Source organism: Lissotriton helveticus, chromosome 3_1 (assembly GCF_964261635.1).
Source record: "Lissotriton helveticus chromosome 3_1, aLisHel1.1, whole genome shotgun sequence".
Classification (NCBI taxonomy): domain Eukaryota; kingdom Metazoa; phylum Chordata; class Amphibia; order Caudata; family Salamandridae; genus Lissotriton; species Lissotriton helveticus.
The window spans coordinates 1,197,315,343-1,197,335,622 of NC_136061.1; the positions used below are offsets into that span (position 1 = coordinate 1,197,315,343).

At 49.5% G+C, this 20,280-nt stretch overlaps 1 protein-coding gene across 1 annotated transcript in view; it reads left to right on the forward strand.

The window, feature by feature from the left end:
• The window catches only part of LOC144823367 (uncharacterized), an 888,205-nt gene that overhangs the window by 498,216 nt on the left and 369,709 nt on the right, over positions 1 to 20,280 (forward strand). The window lies entirely within an intron of this gene.

Sequence of the window (20,280 nt, forward strand, 5' to 3'; positions counted from 1 at the left end):
GGCCTTCCGTCCAAACGCGCTGTGCAGCTAGGTCATCATCATAACTCCTGTTTTCCACCACGGATTTCCTGAAAAGCAAATGCAATCAAGATTAGACTGTCGCAGCAGTGCTCCGACAGAAACCCCGAAACCCACCCACAAACACCAGGAAGCCCCCCAAACAGGCCCCCGAAAACGCTACATTGAGCAAGATCTCAGAAGAAATAGCAAAAAAAAATTCTGCATGGATTTTGTCCAAACCACTTCTATCCGGTATTAGACCTTCCCAGGAATGCCCCAAGAACCGCCAACCCACCCGCAAAAAAGCACGACAACGACAACACCCCCAAACAGCCAAAAAGCAAAATCTCATACTTACAATATCGCTCGGCCTTCGGTCCAAACGCGCTGTGCGGCTAGGTCATCATCATAACTCCTGTTTTCCACCACGGATTTCCTGAAAAGCAAATGCAATCAAGATTAGACTGTCGCAGTAGTGCTCCCAGACCCTAAAACTCACCCACAAACACCCGGAAACCCGCCAAAGAGCACCTCAAAGGCAAGCAAGTCAGCAAAAACGGCAAGAAATTTCCGCCTCATATTTGGTCCAAACCACTTTTATCCGTTATTAGAGCTTCACAGCAATGGCCACAGAGCCCTCAACTCACCCGCAAAGAAGTAGAACACCCCCACAAGTGCTGAGTCTTTCTTCATTGGGCGTAATCCAGCCCTCTGCTTTGAGGGAAATAGGAGTCTGGAGGAGGAGGTTAGAGGAGCATGTTCTTCTGAACTTGTGAACCTGAGGAATGTAGACTGCGGCACCTTCAAATCAATAAGCAAACAAGTGAAGACAGTTCTGCTGATGGGCTTGTTTTTGTGATTAGGTGATTAAAGTTTGAATTAAATTAACTGTGCAAAACAAAGAAAGACAGACACACAGGAATAAAAGTGAATAAGGACGAAAAAGAAAGTTATTGATTCATTGTCTCATTTTCAGGGCTTGGTAAGAATAAGAGTTCGTCATCATACTCTGCGAATTCAGGCAGGATGCGTCAGTGTCACCGAACAGAGAACAAATTCCCTCCTCTACGTTGCTGGTTGCTGTCCTCCTCGTCTTCATGCGGCGTGGTTTCTCGTACTTTGTAATCTGGTGGTATGAGGTGCTGATTCATCTTTATCATTGTTAACCTCTCCACATTTTTGGGCGAGAGGCGGCTCCGTTTGGGAGTTACAATGCCACCAGCAGCACTGAAAACACGTTCAGAAGACACACTTGCGAGTGGGCAAGACTAGTAGTTTATAGCCAGGTTGGAGAGCTGTCGCCACAATTGTTTTTTCCCATGCCAATACTCCAATGGCTCATCATTAAGAAAGACCTCTGTTGAGTCATTCAGATAGTCCTGCACCATCGACTCAAGGTCCTCAACGGTTCCTCCACTTTGCTTACTTTTTGCTGTGCCTGTGACCTTTTTTCGAGAACCATACCCAAGCCAAGTTAGCTAATCCTCTTCAGCAGCCAATGTTACTCTTGTGTGTGGTGCAGATGATCCGGTTGCCGGTGTCTTTAACGGCTGAGAAGTCACTTGTGCCACAGCCACAGGTGCAGAAGTGGATTCTTTTGACTGGGGATGGCCTGCTGATGCTGATGCTGATGTACTGCCTTCTCCTTCAATATCCTGCCGTTCTTTTTCAAACCTCTTGGCGGACCTGGCTAGCCAAAGTTTGTACTTTTTAACATCTTCATCAGCAAAAGGAAAGAATGCTTGGCCTGCCAGCGCCTTTTTGTAGCGTGGATCCAGAATAGTAGCACAAATGTAATGCTGTTCTGAGTTGATCATTTTAAGACGTTCATCACCACGTAGGCGCTCTAATAATTTCTCCGACAAAACAAAAGGGTCTTTGTTTTTTCCATCTTTTTCTAACTCAGAAGACACCGCCTTCAGTTGGTGCTCCAGCATGCACAACAATGGGATAGCTTTTCCCAAATTACAGTCCTCCTTGCTGACTGCACGCATGAAGACCTCAAAAGGACGAAGCATTTCTGTCATGCTTTTAACTATGTCCCATTGCGCCGCATCCATCCTCGGGTCCTTCCGAGCTGTACCCTGTTTTAAGAAATAGTGATCGAGTACCGTATACTGCTCATACAGAAGCTCAAGCATGTAGAAGGTTGAGTTCCAACATGTTGACACCTCCTGGATGAGTGCTTTCACTGGCATTCGACGTTGATGTAGCAGGCTCCTCAGATGCTTCCGGGCCTTAAAAGAATGGCTGAAATGGTTGCACATTTTTCGGCAGGTGGCCATTACCTCGCACGCTGGACTGTCTTTATCACTCAAGAATTTTTGAACTACCAGGTTGATACAGTGCGCCAAACACGGCACTCTGAAATAGTCACCCAGTGCCATGGCCTTAACTACATTGGCGCCATTATCCGTGGAAACATAACCAATCTGGCGTTTTTTTGGGGACAGCCAGTGAAAGACCTTTTTGTTAAACTCATCCAAAATGTTTCGTGCTGTGTGACGTTTCTCCAAGCCAAACATGGCTAGTGTTGCATGTTTCCGAGCAGCTTTAAAAACTTGGTCCGGGTCAACACCTGCGTTTAGCTTTGCTTTAACCCCTGAAAAAGAGACCCAGTGTGCAGTGATGCACATGTAATCAGCGCCTGCGCCACTGGTCCACATGTCTGTTGTCAGATGTATAGTGTGAACAGCACTCTTCTGCAAAGCTGCCCCAATCACCTCCAGCACATGTTCATGTAGTGCTGGAACCGCAACTCGGGCAAAATAGAACCGGCGAGGAACCTTCCATTTAGGGCAGAGCGCTGCCACTAATTCTAGAAAACCTACCGCTTCTACAAAAGAAAAAGGGAGAAGGTCCAGAGCTAGCATTTTAGCCAGCTTAGTGTTATACAGACGCGTCAGTGGGTGGTTGCGTTCATATGGCGCGTCTGAACAAAACATGGTTCTAATGTTGCCCTGGACCAAGCATTTACGGGATGATAATGACTTCGTTGACCCAATTATGCTCGCTGGTGAACTTTTTCGCATTGGTGTCTCACTCGCTCCAACACTCTTAGTGTGCCTCACATGGGGTGTGCTGCTGACAGGGGTACTGGGTGTAAGTGAAGTGTTTGACACGTCTTCTTCCTCCTCGTCATCATCAGATGAAACATCAACGTTTTCTTGACTTCCAATTCGGGCTTCCTTGATCTCCTTCAGGTGCGCAAACCATTGGACAGTATGCTGTCTCCTAAGATGACCTCTCTGGCCTCCGGTACCATAGTTGGTACCAAACTTACCACGACTAACTGCAAGCTTACAAATGCTACAAATGGCGAACTTTTCCCTTTTTGGGCAAACAGTAAAGAAGTCCCAAACTGGGGACTTGAATTGTCTGTGGGGGCCGGAGGAGGCGGCGATACTGGTGGTGGTGGTCATGCTGCTAATGCCAGATGAAGTGGAGGATGTGGATTGCCGAACTTTAGTACGTTGTGCACTTTCACCGCCACTAATTAAGGTCGAGGTGGATGGAGGTCCCTTCTTGCGAGAAAGAAATATGGAAGCGGTACGAGTTGGTGTACTACTTAACTCAAATGATTGTGGTGTTTCCACTGCCTCCTCGTCGACAACATCATCATCATCACGCTCAGCAGCTCTTCGGGCTAGGGTCAAAATGTCTGTTTGCTGCATGCCCGCTGGGGCTGCAGTGACCTTTATGATGACTGGGTCGTCGTTGTCAGAGTCTTCATCAGCAGCAGTATCCGCCACTTCTTGTTGAGCCTCATCACACTCCATAACTCTGAGACTTTGGACGAGCTTCCTTTTACGCTTAACTACCTTTGTCAGATCATGGTGTGCCTCACTCTCAAACGGCAGTGGTGCTGGTTCCCAATTTTGATCCGTATCATCAGAAGGAGGTGTGCTTGAAGAAGATGTAGACGCCACCCTTGATCTCTTCCTTGCTAGGGGTGTGGAAGACAATGAATGATCATCAGGAGGAGTGGCTTCCTCAAATGATACCTCGCCTTGATTGTCGATTTCCTGATGTGCCCCTACTTCGGGAGGAACAACTATTGTGGGCACTTGTGACCCTCCATGCACCTCTGCTTGCGCATCTCCTTGCGCTGCCTCTCCTTCCACATGTACTTGGGCTTGTACTTGCACATGTGGTTTGTGTTGCGGCTGTGGTTGTTCAACACTCGTCAGATGAGTTACAACAACCTGTGTTGATTGAGGGACATTGCTGCTACTTTCTTGCGATGAGCCAACATCACTGGTCGATGGTGATTGAACAACTAGACTAAGTGCCTCTGCAGCAGTGAAGGGCTTGTACTTAAGTTGGCGTGGTGGTGGTGGTGGCACTGAGCCCAATGGAGCGGGGGTGCTGCTCCCAGCTTGGTCCCCAGCAGATCCCGCTGCTGCTGCAGGCATACTTTTTTTTTTACTCCCAAAAAAAGGGGCGGCCGGCACACCAGTCTCCTTGGTAACTTGCTTCTTCTGCTTTTTACTGGCAACTTTCTTGCTAGAGGAGCTACGGATAACTTTTTTTGGGGCCATCTTCTTCAGAGCAGGTCAGAACAGCAGGCAGCAGTTGCACGAGTTGCAGAGTTGTCTGTGTCCAGACGTGACGTCGCGTGACGTTATGCTGCACACACACACCGCTGCAGGACTTCTTCCTAGCACTGGTGGTTCTCTTGAGTCTTGTGCACCTAAAAGCAATGGAAGACAGAGGAACATCAGTTCAGTTATACACCCCAAAAAATCGAAAAACACAGAAAAATCAGCACAATCCCATGCCATCCATGATGTTTACATTATCCAGTATTTGGGTGTCTTTCATAGATTCACATGCCTGAATCATTCCCCGTCGTCGAGACGGGAGCCTCCGGTAAATAAAAAAGTAATGTCCTATAGACATACATAGAGAAAATAGGCCCAAGGGTCTCCCCTTAGTGGCCTTTCCTTGTCCTTATGTAAAAAGGACCAAACTCATACAGTCAGCCAATCAGCTCCGACCTCCCTCTAGGACCTCCCTGGGAGGAGCCCCAGTCCCTCAGATTTTCTACCGCACGTTGTGCTAGGGAGTCTCCAGCTTGAGCTCTGCTCAAGATTACTTATAATCATCTAACTTTCTTCAAAAGTGATTCCTCGCTCTCAACCCTTCAAGGATTCTTCACTACACTGTTTTGCAGTAAGTGGCTTCTTTCCACAAACTTCTTCCATGTCGGAGTCACAGAAGAAAGCCCTGTTCAGGGCCTGCTCTTCCTGTGGGAAGAAGAGGATCCATGTGGATGATAAGCATGAGCTATGCTTGTACTGCCTTTACCCAGATCATGTCTCGGACAAGTGCAGGATCTGTAGGTCTTTCCCTAAAAAGACTGTGAGAGACAGGGAAGGACGCCTTCTCATCTGGCTGGACAGGCTGAAGGACTGAATCTTGAATCTTCTGAGAGCAGTGTTTCCAAAAGCTCAGAAGTCTCTAAAAAGAGGCCTAGGGTATCTTCCCCGGGCCCCTCAGACACTCCTCCTACGAAGACAAAAAAGTCTTCAGAGGCAAGATCTACGTCATCTTCAGTGTCTGTTCAGGCTGATCACACCTTCAAAAGGCCTGCTCCATCGTCTACCAGACAGACCCACAAAACAACCTCAGTCACAACCACTGTGTCGACGACATCAGCGTCATCGCCTTCAGCGTCGACGACGACGACTACTTCCTCAACATCATCAGGTAGACCTGTTTCCTCTATTATATTACTGCAATCGTCGTCGACGACGAAGACCCTGTCGACGACGAGAACCACACCATCAACGACGGCATCGTCATTAACAAGCCCACCGTCGTCGAAGAACTCACAGACGTCGACGAAGACGTCGACGACGAAGACACCGTCGACGGCGGGCTCGCCGTCGACGAAGGTACCGACGACGACAACATCGTCATCGAAGTCGTCGACGACCAAGGTACAGTCGTCCACGCAGTCGACGACGACACCGTCGAAGACGACACCGTCGACGAAGACACCGTCGACGAAGGCACCGTCGACGAAGGAACCGTCGACGAAGGAACCGTCGACGAAGGAACCGTCGACGAAGGAACCGTCGACGAGGGGACCGTCGACGAAGGGACCGTCGACGAAGGAACCGTCGACGAAGGGACCGTCGTCGTCGACGACGCCGACGACGAAGGAAGACTCGTCGTCGGAGACGGCATCGGAACCATGGAAAAAATCCGAACTGGTAGAGATGCCGACCCTCATGCTACCGCCGTCGACGACGCACTCGACGTCGACAGGAACACATGCTGCGTCTAGCAAGTCTAGAAAAACGCAAATTACCCCGGAAACCACGTCTCCGAGCAAAGTGGAGATGCAACCACCTCACGACATCTTCCAAAGTGAGGAATCCGAAGAGGATGACCACATGGGTCCAGCTACCTCCATCTCGGACCTCAACGTCAAGTGCCAAAGCACCGATGAGGAGCAGGAGGACCTAACTTTTCAGGAACACTCCATCCACACTAGTGTCCGCACGGAGGTCACCCCCATGATATGCCTACCGGCGACTCTGGTCAATGACCTGCGGTTCCTTGTGCAGGACTACAAGCAAAGATTCCCGGATGCGGACAGTGGTCATCAGACACCGGTAGACCATACACCAGCGTCTGCCCCAAAACGATCTCAAACTCTCCCTCAAACCCACCGTGAGACCCAGCCTCAGGTGATGGACTCCTCGGACGACGACGAGGAGGAGGAAGAATTGGAGGAAGGAGAGGTCCAGGAAGTCCACTCGGTCCACTCGGACCAGGATGGAGATAACGAGTATGGAGATAACGAGTATGTAGCGCCATCCCCGGCTTCACCTGAACCGCGACAGGCGGATTCGCCGCCTGTGGACATAGCAGGCTTCCACAAAATTGTGGAACGGGCAGCGAAGAGATTCCATATGGTAGTGGAATCAACGGAAACGGACTGCTTCCTGCATGACTTCAAAGAGCAGACACAAAAGGCAACCAAATCTATTCCAATCATAGAGTTCTTGTGGGAACAGGGCAAGAAATTGATGCTGACACCCGCTTCCGTGCCTGCGGTTGTTCCGCGCCTGGACAAGAAATATAAAGCCCCACTTAAGGCGGCGGCTTGCCTCAACGGGCACCCAAAACCTGACTCGGTGGTCACGCAGGCGGCCCAGAAACACTCCCGCAACCCTTCCTCCCCACTGTCCGCTCCTCCGGACAAGGAAGGCAGGAAGCTGGACACGATAGGGAAGAGATTCACGTCCACGTCGGCCATGACCATCAAGATCGCCAACTCCATTGCCTTGTTGGGGCGCTACAATCGCCAACTCTGGGAGGACATAGCCCCATACCTGAAGGAACTGCCTGATGCCGTAAGGGGGGAGGTCAAGGCTCTCCTGTCGGAAGGTCAATCTTCGGCGGCGGAAATAATTGACTGCGCTATAGATGCAGCCATGACTGGCTTCCGTCAACTAGCCGGAGCTGCTGTGCTACGCCGTCAAGGATGGCTGAAGGCGACGTCGTTCCGCCAGGAAGTACAATTGAAGGTGCTGGACATGCCCTTCGACGGCCAGCATCTCTTTGGGGACAAGATCGACGAGGCACTGCAAACTATCAAGAAGGACACCGACACTGCAAGGGCACTAGGCACGTTACAGTCCCGGAACCAGTCCTTTCGAGGAAACCGATCCAGAGGTCAGTCCTCTTATCGCGGTTCCTACCAGAACCGGTCCTCGTATTCCTCTACCAACAAAAATCAATACCAGCATAAACAACAACAAGCCCGTCAATCTTCATACGGACGATCTACCTTCAGGGGCAGGAATTCCAAAAGGGGCGCTGGCGGACGCCAGTGACCGATTACTCCAGCCAGTCCCACCACCCTCTACATCCTTTCAAATTGGAGGAAAACTGACCCATTTCCTCGACAATTGGCAACACATCACCACGGACCGATGGGTTCTCCAAATTATAAGATTCGGACACTCTCTCGAGTTCACATCCCTGCCTCCCAACACACCTCCCAAAAGACGGACGCACAAACATCTACGGCTCCTTACCCTAGAACTCGCTATAATGCTACAAAAAAGAGCAATCGAACGAGTTCCAGCATCCCAGAAGGGGAAGGGGTTTTATTCACACTTCTTTCTTGTAAGACAGAAAGAGGACAAGTGGAGGCCCATTCTAGACCTTCGGGCACTCAATGCCTTCCTACGGAGCCAATCGTTCAGGATGGTGACGATTCAAGAAATCCTGGGCACTCTCGAACAAGGAGATTTCATGACATCCTTAGATCTCCAGGATGCCTACTACCACATCCCCATCCTCAAGCGTCACAGAAAATTCCTGCGGTTCGAGGTGGCGGGCCGACATTATCAGTTCAGAGTCCTACCATTTGGCCTCAAGTCCGCGCCGCGGATCTTCACGAAGTGCCTAGCACCGGTGGCGGCATTTCTGCGTCAGTTGGGTCACCAAGTCTTCCCTTACCTAGACGACTGGCTGGTGAAAGCACCCTCAGCCGAGGACACGGCAGCATCCTCCTGCGCCTGCACCAATCTTTTTCAGAGGCTAGGATTAACCATCAATCTCAAAAAATCCTGCACCACCCCTACGACAAGGATCACCTTCCTAGGGGCTATCCTGGATACGGAGTGCGTGAAGGCCTTTCCCTCGAAGGAGAGGGCGGACAAGATACTATCTCTGGCCACGGCTGTGGCGACAAAAACATACATCAAAGTGCGCACTTACACATCCCTCATGGGAATGATGTCTTCGTGCATACTCCTTATCCCTCACTGCCGACTCAGGATGCGCCCATTGCAGGAAGCTCTCGCAACCCAATGGACCCAAAGCACTGGCTCTTTCGAGGACATTGTGCAAATCACACCAAAAATGTCCACAAGCCTAGCTTGGTGGAGGAATCGAAACAATCTGAATGTAGGATTACCGTTTCTCCTTCCGGCGACACCTCTGGTGATCACCACGGACGCCTCCTTGGAAGGATGGGGCGCCGTTCTACAAGATCTTCGAATCAGCGGCAAGTGGGACTCTCAGGAAAAACTGCTCCATATAAATCTCTTGGAGCTGAGGGCGGTATATCTTGCTCTACAGGCATTCCTGCCACGCATCCAGAACTCCCCAGTGCTCGTCAAAACGGACAACACCACGATGATGCACTACCTCAACAAACAGGGGGGAACGCGTTCGCTCTCTCTATCACGCGAATCGCAGAAAATCTGGAACTGGCTGGTGTTACACGGGATCCAACTCAAGGCGGACTATGTCCCCGGAAAAGACAATACTATCGCGGATGCCCTGAGCAGGCAAAGATCCCTCTCCCACGAGTGGGAGCTGAGCGACAACGCCCTGGAACACGTCTTCTCTCAATGGGGAGTCCCGAACATCGACCTGTTTGCCACCAAAGAAAACACCAAATGTCCGCACTACGCAAGCTGGCATCCCCAACAAGGGTCTCTGGGGAATGCATTCTCCATCGGATGGTCCAGCGCGTTTGCGTACGCCTTTCCTCCGTTTCCAATGATCCCGAGGCTCCTCAGGAAGATGAAGGCGGAGCCATGTACCCTAATCCTGATTGCCCCGTTCTGGCCGAGACAACACTGGTTCTCGGATCTACTTCGACTTTCCATCAGGTCACCGATCCGTCTGAGGCAGCACCCGAACCTCTTAACAATGTCCAACGGTCAGGTGCAACACCCGAACCTCCAATCACTCAAGTTGTCGGCCTGGCTCCTGAGCACAGGGAGTTCAGTGGACTAAATATCCCGCAGGACTGCAGGGATATCCTGTCGAAAGCGAGAGCGGATAGTACAAACAAAACCTACACTCTCAAGTGGAAACGGTTCTGCATGTGGTGTGTGGATCGGGATCTACGACCACTCTCAGTCACCCCTGAACAAATACTACCATACCTGCTGCATTTAGCACAGTCAGGCCTGGCACATGCATCCATAAAGGTTCACCTCGCAGCTATCTCTAGATTCACTAGGACTTTCACAGGACCTTCTCTGTGGTCCAGTAGACTAGTCAAACAATTCCTGAAGGGGCTCTACAGATCCTTTCCGAGGCCTCGGAAAGTCCCTCCAACATGGCAACTGAATCTGGTACTCAACCAACTCATGAGAAGTCCATTTGAACCCATCCATCGAGCATCCATCAAACACATCTCCTGGAAAACAGCACTCTTGCTCGCTCTAACATCAGCCAGGAGAGTTAGCGAGCTGCAAGCTTTGTCCATTCAGGAACCATATATGCAATTCAGGCAAGACAGGGTAGTGCTGAGACCAAACCCTAAATTCATACCTAAAGTCCCTTCGGACTTACATCTCAACGAGCCAATTGTCCTCAGGTCCTTCTTTGCAAATCCGTCCACAGCAGCGGAAAGAGCGCTGCATTCTCTGGACCTTCAGAGGTGCCTAAAATTCTACCTGGACAAAACTAAGGCTCTCAGGAAATCTTCACAGTTGTTTGTGGCATACAGCAGACCAAGAGTGGGCCTGCCTCTCACGAAGCAAAGCATCTCCAGGTGGATATCCTCAGCGATTGCATTCTGCCACGACAAGGCCGGACGGCCTTTAACTGAGCATGTTACTGCTCACTCCACCAGGGCGATGTCCACGTCCGCAGCACTGTTCGCTGGGGTACCAATCTTGGACATTTGCAGAGCGGCGACTTGGAAGTCACCGCACACTTTCTCCAGACATTACTGCCTGGATATCGAACTTCAGAAGGATGCGGCAGTGGGCCAGGCAGTGCTTCGCCATCTCTTTCAGTGATGTGAGCCTTCCTACATCCCGCCATCCAGGTATGCACGTTCCTTGCTATTGTGATGTTACTGTTATGCTGTCCACATGTTGTATGACGACACATGCATTGTCTACTGTGACTACAGAGCATTTCCATCACGCAGGTGCATATCTGATTGCTAGCTATTCTGATTCAGGCATGTGAATCTATGAAAGACACCCAAATACTGGATAAGAAATGCGTTACTTACCTGTAACAGCAGTTATCCAGTATTGGTGTCTTTCATAGATTCACATGCAACCCTCCCGCCTCCCCTGGAAGGTCTCACATCCCTCTCTAACAATATTACGCCAACCTAGTTGGGTGCGTACGAAAATCTGAGGGACTGGGGCTCCTCCCAGGGAGGTCCTAGAGGGAGGTCGGAGCTGATTGGCTGACTGTAAGAGTTTGGTCCTTTTTACATAAGGACAAGGAAAGGCCACTAAGGGGAGACCCTTGGGCCTATTTTCTCTATGTATGTCTATAGGACATTACTTTTTTATTTACCGGAGGCTCCCGTCTCGACGACGGGGAATGATTCAGGCATGTGAATCTATGAAAGACACCAATACTGGATAACTGCTGTTACAGGTAAGTAACGCATTTCTTCAAGACACCCCACAGAAAGACTAGGCCCATGCAACACTCACTACCCCTGGGCATAAAGGTTGAAAGCTAAGCAAAATGGTTGCAGACCTAAGAACACTGCCTGCATTCAAAATGTCCGCCTGCCTCCCAGCACATGGCCAGGGCCTGCCTGTTGCAGCACTCAAAATGGCCCCCACCCACATGGCCAGTCCCCATGAACACCCCAAAAAATGGAAAATCACACAAAAATCAGCACAATCCCAAGCCATCCATGGCCTCAATGATGTTTAAATTCAAGAAGACACCCCACAGAAAGACTAGGCCCATGCAACACTCACCACCCCTGGGCAAAGGGCCCCACCAGCAGCCCCAAAAAAACGACAAAAAACACAAACATCAGCACAATCCCAGCCCATCCATGGCCTCAATGGTGTTTAAATTCAAGAAGACACCACACAGAAAGACTAGGCCCATGCAACACTCACCACCCCTGGGCAAAGGACCCCACCAGCAGCCCCAAAAAAACGAAAAAAAACACAAAAATCAGCACAATCCCAGCCCATCCATGGCCTCAATGATGTTTAAATTCAAGAAGACACCCCACAGAAAGACTAGGCCCATGCAACACTCACCACCCCTGAGCAAAGGGCCCCACCAGCAGCCCCAAAAAACGACAAAAAAACCACAAAATTCAGCACAATCCCAGACCATCCATGGCCTCAATGGTGTTTAAATTCAAGAAGACACCCCACCGAAAGTCTAGGCCCATGCACCACTCACTACCCCTGGGCATAATGGATGAAAAGTAGGCAAAATAAGTGCAGGCCTCAGACACTGCCTCTCTTCAAAATGGCCCCTTGCACCCCAAGCACATGTTGCCTGTACCAGCACTCAAGATGGCCACCACCACCACCCACATGGCCAGTCCACATCAACAGTACACCCCAAACAAACCGAAAAACACCCAAAAATCACCACAATCCAATGCCATCCAGGATGTTTACATTAAAGAGAGTGAGACCCCACAGGCACACTCAGTCCATGCACCACCACTACCCCTGGGCCAAAGGCCACACCAGCAGCCCCAAAAAAACGACAAAAAACACAAAAATCAGCACAATCCCAGCCCATCCATGGCCTCAATGATGTTTAAATTCAAGAAGACACCCCACAGAAAGACTAGGCCCATGCAACACTCAACACCCTGGGCAAAGGGCCCCACCAGCAGCCCCAAAAAAAGACAAAAACCACAAAAATCCGCACAATCCCAGCCCATCCATGGCCTCAATGGTTTTTAAATTCAACAAAACATTTGCATCATGCACCCATAACCAACCCTGGTCCTACTGGATACTGTGGCTGCCCACAATATATTTTATTTAATGTTCTGAAAAAGTTCCAAAATTGAAGTTGCAGCAACTGTAATGCCCCAAACAAACTTACTTGTGAAAGTTGATTTCTAATCCAAAAGTGATCCAAAGAAAGTCAAAAAGGCCTCAAATCCAAATATCCAGCAGCACGCACAAAAAGTAATCCTTCCAGGTCAAGGTCCAAATGAAAGTGACCAGCACATGAAGAAAGCACTGGGAGGAGCATGCTGGACAGGAACAGGAAGTTGGAGACTGTGGGGCACTTCCTTCCTCCCCCCCCCCCAAAAAATGGACTCCTTGCAAAAACAAAGTGCATGCAAATGTCAACCTGAGGAGTGATTCTGATACAAATCATCATTTTCTGAAGGTTTATGGTGTTTGCTGGTGGATTTCTTGTGCAGAATTGCAAAATATCTATTTCGCGAGTGCAATATTGTTCCTGTCCGCCGCACCTACATGTTCGCAATTGCGAACTCTCGCGAGGCGTGCTGTGCAAGGTGGCAAGCCGCGATTACGTATTCGCGGGCGCCAAACTCCCGCGGGATCCCGCAGCAAGATCCAAAATGGCGCAGCACTCGCAAAATATGATCGAGAAAAACAACTCGGCAAACGCTTAATGACGGAAAGTGAACGCCGTGCACCACGCCGCGCGCCGCAATATTGTATCACCAAGCAAAAAATCCGCCGCGAGCGAATTCACGGATTTTCGACAAATTCGCGAGAGTTCGCGGATTGCGAATTTGCCGAAAATCCGCAAAATCCGCGAGCGGAACCGATTTTACGCCCATGCTTAGTCTTTAACCTACCATCAATAAGGTTCGTTTAAACTGGTGCAAGGTCCCACTAGAATAGTGGACAGCATATGCCAGGCCAACTTCTCACAGTGGGTAGCTGTTGTCTAAAGATGCGTTATTAGATTTATTGGACTGATATAATCAAGTGGATTGTAACTATTTCTGTTAGATACTAGTACGATACTACACATGCTAACTATTTCTCTTTAATCATGGCATGCATTTTTTAAAATTCGGAGAAGTGTAGGCTGTTTTATTGAGATTATTTGTTTATTATACATTTGAAGGGATGTATTATGTAACCAGCGTGAAATAATGAATTGAATTATAACGTATACTGAAATTATTTTCAATTTAATGCATTATATAAGTTTATGATTTTTTTGTTTACATTTTTTTTATTGATTTTCAATTTTGCATTATATCAGTACACTTCAGGTGCTACCTTTACAAAACATTTGTAATTTGATACCAGTATTTCACTTGTATCAGTAAATCACATCTAGATTAGACATCGATACATCATAAACATAACTGGTGTTTTCTCTTAGTACAAGTTTTTCAGCCTAAGGGATAGAGAATTAGACTGTTTGCAGCACAGCATTAATATAACCAACTGTAACCTCACATTGACTCCGGTGTTTGAAATTATAATTTGTTAAACATAATACCACGATGCACTTCAAATATCTGTAGACTGCAAGTTCTATTTGCTCGCTTGCACACATCGTTTTCGCATGTCATGATCGTACCGCACTCTATCCCACAATATGCCTACTATGCCATGATTGCATGTTATGTACTGCGTTTTCTGGCTTGGACTATAATCAGTGAAAGGTAATGCATTCCTCTACGTATACTCGTTTCTGGACAGGTTAACGTCATGGGTCTTGCGACCTAGTTATGCCTCCCGGGTCTGGTCCGCATTTCGGTCAGGTGAATGAGTGGGCTCATCAGCCTGGTTCTGCCATGTAGTGTGAAAATCCTCCAGAATCACATCCCAGCACCCCGCGATTGGCTCTTTACGAATGCCTATCGCATCATCACGGCGCAGCACTGTGCTCTCGGCCTGTGCCCAGCAGAGTAGCGATCGGAATCAGGCCCTCTCTGCGGGGGGTGGGGTTGGGGGGGAGGTGTCAGGTGACTTCCAGCGCCACGTGATCAGCTGCTTGGCCACTATGATACCCAGATCTATATAACGGGACGTCACTTTGTGCTTCCTAGATCTGCGGTATAATCCCAATATGCATACCATACCTCCCAGGTCCAACTCAGCGCACGCTCGGTGCACTGCATCAGGGTCGCTGTGACCCTTCTTTAATTTTGGGCAGGACCAGGCCATATGAAGCAAGTTAACCCCTGCTTCATCACATCTCGGACAGCCTGCATCAGCACGATTACAATATTTATTGATTTTGGCTGGTGTTAGGTAGGCTCTGTGTACTATGTAGTACTGGATGAGCCGGAATCTTGCGTTACGGGGGATTCGGGTGGTACCCTTGAGGATTGCCATCCATTCACGTTCAGTGCAGGGACGAGGCAGGTCTGCCTCCCAGTGAGCACGTAATAAGCTCAATTGTGGCACCGTGAGCGTTCTCAGTTCTCCCTGCAAACCTTTTGACAAGGCCTGTACCCAATTCGTACAAACATTGTACAACTAGGCGGGTGGGTGGTTCTTGCGCTGTTACCCCATGTAAGTTGCAGCCTGCGTACCACTGCTGCATGCAGTAAAAACTGGCCCTGCGGTATACCTGAGTGCTCCGCTAGCACCTCAAAAAGTAGTAGTTGACCTTCATTGAATAAGTCCCCGACTGTCCGAACGCAAACCTCCTCCCATTGTACCAACTCCACTCCCATTACAGCGCAGTGTCTCAGGGGCCTGCCCACTATGGGTAGGGACGGTGCATATGAGATCACCCTGCGCGTAAGCTGCAGGCTACTGCTATAACAATAATGGGCCACATTAAGCATTAGCTGGGCTGGCGGCCTGCCCTTCCTGCTGGGGTGGAATAACTCAACCACCTGCGAATGAGTGAGAGCCGGTGCTTGAGTCGCCAGAGCCTCCAGTTGGCATATGTTAACCATCGCACTACCCATTTGATTTGAGCAACATGGAAGTATTGCTCCATATATGGCAGTGAAAGGCCTCCGCAAGTTGTTGAGGGGTACATTTTAGTGATGGCCACTCTACAGCGTGATGTGCCCCAGATAAACATCTTCAGCTCTGTTTGTAGATTTTTTAACAGCGCCGGCAGAATGATACAAAAGGCGCAGGAGCACCACCATCTTTATCAGTGCGATTCAGCACATAACTGTTAGTGGCAGTGTGCTCCAAAACAACATCTGTGTTCACACCGCAGTGATAGCGCATAATAAATTGCCGTCGTGGAGGTCTGTCAGGTCTCTGTAGATGTGTACATCCAAATATGGAAATGCCGGCAGTTGCCAATGTACTGGTCTACCATCAATGGCCAGGCCTGGGTTCGGAATGGTGGCTACAAAGGGGTGCAGGCATGACTTATCCCAGTTCACCTGGAGTCCCAAAACGGCCGCACACTCTAGCAGTGTTCGCTCCACAACCACCCAAGGAGGTCTAACGTCTTTTAGGTATAATGGCAGGTCGTCTGCATATAGCGACACTCCATGCAGGCCATCACCTTGTGGGATTCCTCACTCCTCTTGCGATCTGCGCAGCGAAGCGACCAGGGGCTCGTTGGCCAGTGAAAATAGAAGCAGTGACAGCGGGAACCCTGCCTGGTGCCTCGCTCGATAGGAATCTGGTCAGTTAGGTATGGGCCTGTTTTGACCCTGGCTATCGGCTGGGTATAAAGTAATCAAACGAGACTCAGGAACTCATCACCTAAATCATATTTGCACAGTGCGGTGAATAAGAAGCCCCACTCCAGGGTGTCAAACACCTTTCCCAGATCTAGCACTAGGCATCCTGAGGATTCCCAAGCAGTTCCGGAATAGTGTGCTACTCTAAAGAAGCGTTGTAAATTTAATGATGTTGTGAGCGTGAGTACAAAACCGTTTTGGTCTGGATGGATCAGCGATGAGACCAGTGGGGACAGTCTGCAAGGTAACATTTTTGCCAACACTTTGTAATCAATCTTTATAAGTGCCAGCAGACGGTAGGAGCTAATTAGCTCTGCATTCCTATTTGGCTTCGGTAGCGATATCAGGAGAGATTCCCATAGGGTGTCAGGCAGAGCGCCCACCTCCAGCTCCTCATGAAACACTCTGAGAAGCTGCGGTGCCAAATCTTGTTGGTAAGCTTTGTAATATTCGGTCGGGAAACCATCAGGTCCTGGTGATTTGCCTGTGGCCAATGAGTGTATCGCCTCGTGGACTTCTTGCAGTGTTAACGGCTCATTCAGTTTGTCACCTTGTTCGGCAGTAATTTGTGGCAAGGTCAGTGGAGTAAGGAAAGAGCTCTGTCTGGGGGACTTGCATTATGCAACAAGCAGTACACTGTAGTGTAGTGTGCTGTAAGCTCTACACGTATATCATGTTGTTTGGTGAGGACGCACCCATTTGCTGATTGCAAACGCAGTATGGGCGCTTGTGTCTGTTCCTGTTTGATCATACGTGCAAGTAGCCTACCTGCTCTGTCTGCTGCTGTGTGCGTACGCGCTGAATGAGTCGCATAATTTAAACAAAGCAGTCTCTCTAACACCTCTTCATGTTTCTGCTTCTGTGTTTCTATTTCATGTTGAGTGTCTACGCCTCTCGCTAGTTCAGCTTCCAGTCTCGACAATTTATTTTCTATGTGCATTATTTCATTGTCTAGCTGCTTTCGGGCGCACCAACTCAGACCCAAACATTGACCTCAGATTGTGGCTTTGCCTGCATCCCACAGCAGCCCTGTGTCAGCCACCAAGCATGTATACTCTGCAAAATACGTGTTGATCGTTGTGCCAACTGCTTCCCTAAATGGGGGATCCTCCAGTGCCAGAGGCTGCAGCCTCCATACTTATGTAGTGAGCCCCACTTCCTCCCCTTGCAGGTGCATTATATATGGGTTATGATCTGAGTGAATTTTGCCCAGGTAGTCCGCACTTACGCATTGTGTCAGTATCAGTCGATTTGCAACAAAGCGGTCAATACAAACATGCAGGTCGTGTGGGTGGAAATAGTGGGAATACATGAGTATCAGCAGGTTGAGTGATCTCCAAACATCCAGCAATTCCCAGCGATGCACCCTCGAGCATTAGATGTTGCTGCTGTCTGCAAGAGTGGTGGGAACGATCTGTCCAGTGTAGTGTCAAGTACTGCATTGAAGTCCCTGCCCAGTAACTAGGGAAAATCACACCAGCACGAGAGCTGACTAGTCAGTGCCTGCCAAAACTCTTTCTGATTAGTGTTTGGGCATAGATGGAACCCAGCACCAACGGCTTCCCATTTAGGCACCTTTTAGAGAGGACATATCTACCATGCAGGTAGATTTCAGTTACCTCTGGCGTAAACTGCATTCCCGGTCTGACCCAGATCAGAGCCCCCCTAGCTAAAGAGGAGTAGCCCATTGCTAGAATCCACCCCCTCCAGCGCTGCTGCAGCCTCCCTATCTTTGGCTTGGCGATGTGGGTCTCCTGCAGGGATGCCACATGGGCTTTATGCCGCTTGAGATAAGCGTAGACTTCATATCTACAGGACGGTGTGTGCAGTCCCCTGACATTCCAAGTAATTATATTAGTGTGCAACATGCATTGTAGAGATAAAATGACACTGCGTGCGTGTAACATAGTGTGTTTGACCATGGATGGTTGATTAGCGTGTCCACGGCTAGTACATGAGTTGTGAAAACGGGACGCCATATGCTGCTGAACTGAGAGAGAGCACAGAGGGACAACAGGTATCTGCCCAAACAAAGAACCATGCCATGTGGCAACTAACGGTAACATGCGCATAGTTAAACATATTGGGAGTGGGGGATGGGTATCAGAGTTTGGTGCCCAGTGTGTGCTATAATATTATGCTATAATATTATGGACTTATTATACAAAGGTGTAATCACACGCTTCGGCTCAATTTCCACCAGGGAGTTGTTAACTGGCGGTCAGCACTGGGTATAGATGAGCGGACGTGTGTTGGAGCAATGCATAGCTACATAAGCTAGGGTGTCCCGTGAATCGTGTGTACATTACTCCCCTGTGTTTGCGCATGCTGACTCAATTACGTATGTATAGGATGTCTAGAGTTCAGGCAGTCCATCACTTCATGCCATCAGCAGTCTGTGGAGTCACCTCTGGAAACGGCTGCAAATCCTCACCCACTGGCCACACCGCCAAAGAGCTGGTCTCTCTGGAGGAATGCTTCAAAGAAGCATCAGTGTCTTTGCTGGGGCGCCGATCTCTCATGCGTGCCACTGCTCTCAAAACGCCCTGCCGTTCCTGCAGTGCCTGCTCTGGGTTGGGAGCAGTCGCCAGCTGGCTCGTTGGTTCTCCTGAATGTGTTCCTCAGCGTCATCTGCATCCTCTATGGATTCTTGGTCGCAGTTCCGTATTGTTTCCCCTCTGGCTCGGCGAAGTGTCATGGCCCGCAGACTCGAGCCAGTCCCATGCTTCACTGACGCCATTGAAAAGATGAGTGGGCACATCTGCAACTACCCGTAGATGAGCCGGAAATATGAGGTAATACTTTATCTTCAGGTCCCGCTCGTGCTTCTTTACTGAGAGAATTGTATTACGCAGCCCCTGTATCCCTGAGGCATAGTCTGGAAAGAACAGGACCTGAGAGTTGTCCACCTTAGCTGTTTCCATTTTTCTGGTTTCGTAGAAGACTGCGTCTCTATCCTTGTAGTTAAGGAGTTGGAAAAGGAAAGGACATGGTCGGCCGGCCTGATTGTACTCTATGTGCTTGCTCTACTGCAAAGTACGAAGAGAGAGAGAGAGTCCGTCGGCATTAAGGATTTCAACCAGGCCTCCGTGTATGTGGGGGCATCCCTCCTGCCCTCCACGCCTCCTGGTAGTCCCACCACTCTGACATTGTTGCTGCAAGAGCGACCTTCGGCATCGTCCACCTTGCGTTCCAGGGACTGTACTTGTGTTTTCAGTTCACCCACCTCCATGGAGAGGTCATTAGCGATTGTTGCTGTTTCCGCTGCCAACTCGATCACTTTTCCGGCCAATTTTTTGTGATCTGCATGTAGGAGCATGAAGTCAGACGTTACTTTGTCCGTGCGGTTTTCTAGTGATGCTCTAGTGTGCGTAAGTGTTTCACTCATGTTGGTTACTTCTTGGAGTACTGAATCGATTGTCGACTCCAATGTTGAGGACCCAACTGCCCCTATGTCTCCAGGTGGCCAGGTTGACGCCATAGTATCCAGTGCAGGTTGTGTACGGGCAACAGTCGAGGTTTACCTATCACGGATCGACCACTATGCGCAGCCCACAAGTTGACCAACTCAGCAGTGGGGCCCCAGATGGGTTTATTAGGTCTGTGCAATGGCCACTCCTCGCAGCGCTCCAGCCGCACTCCTTTAAGCGGCTCCAGGACAGTGTGCCTATCGGGCAGCAAGGTTCAGGGCTTCAATGCCAGCGCATTCCGAGTTCTTCGTCACTGCCTGATGTCCAGTAGCTTAATAGTGCACTGACAATAGTAAGATTCACAGGTGTTCTCGTGATCAACTTTGTTATTGGCTGCAAACTTTCACCACGGGCTAGTATATTACACATGCGGGGTGGGCAAGAAGTAACTCACGCTCTGTCAGCGTCACCACCAGGATC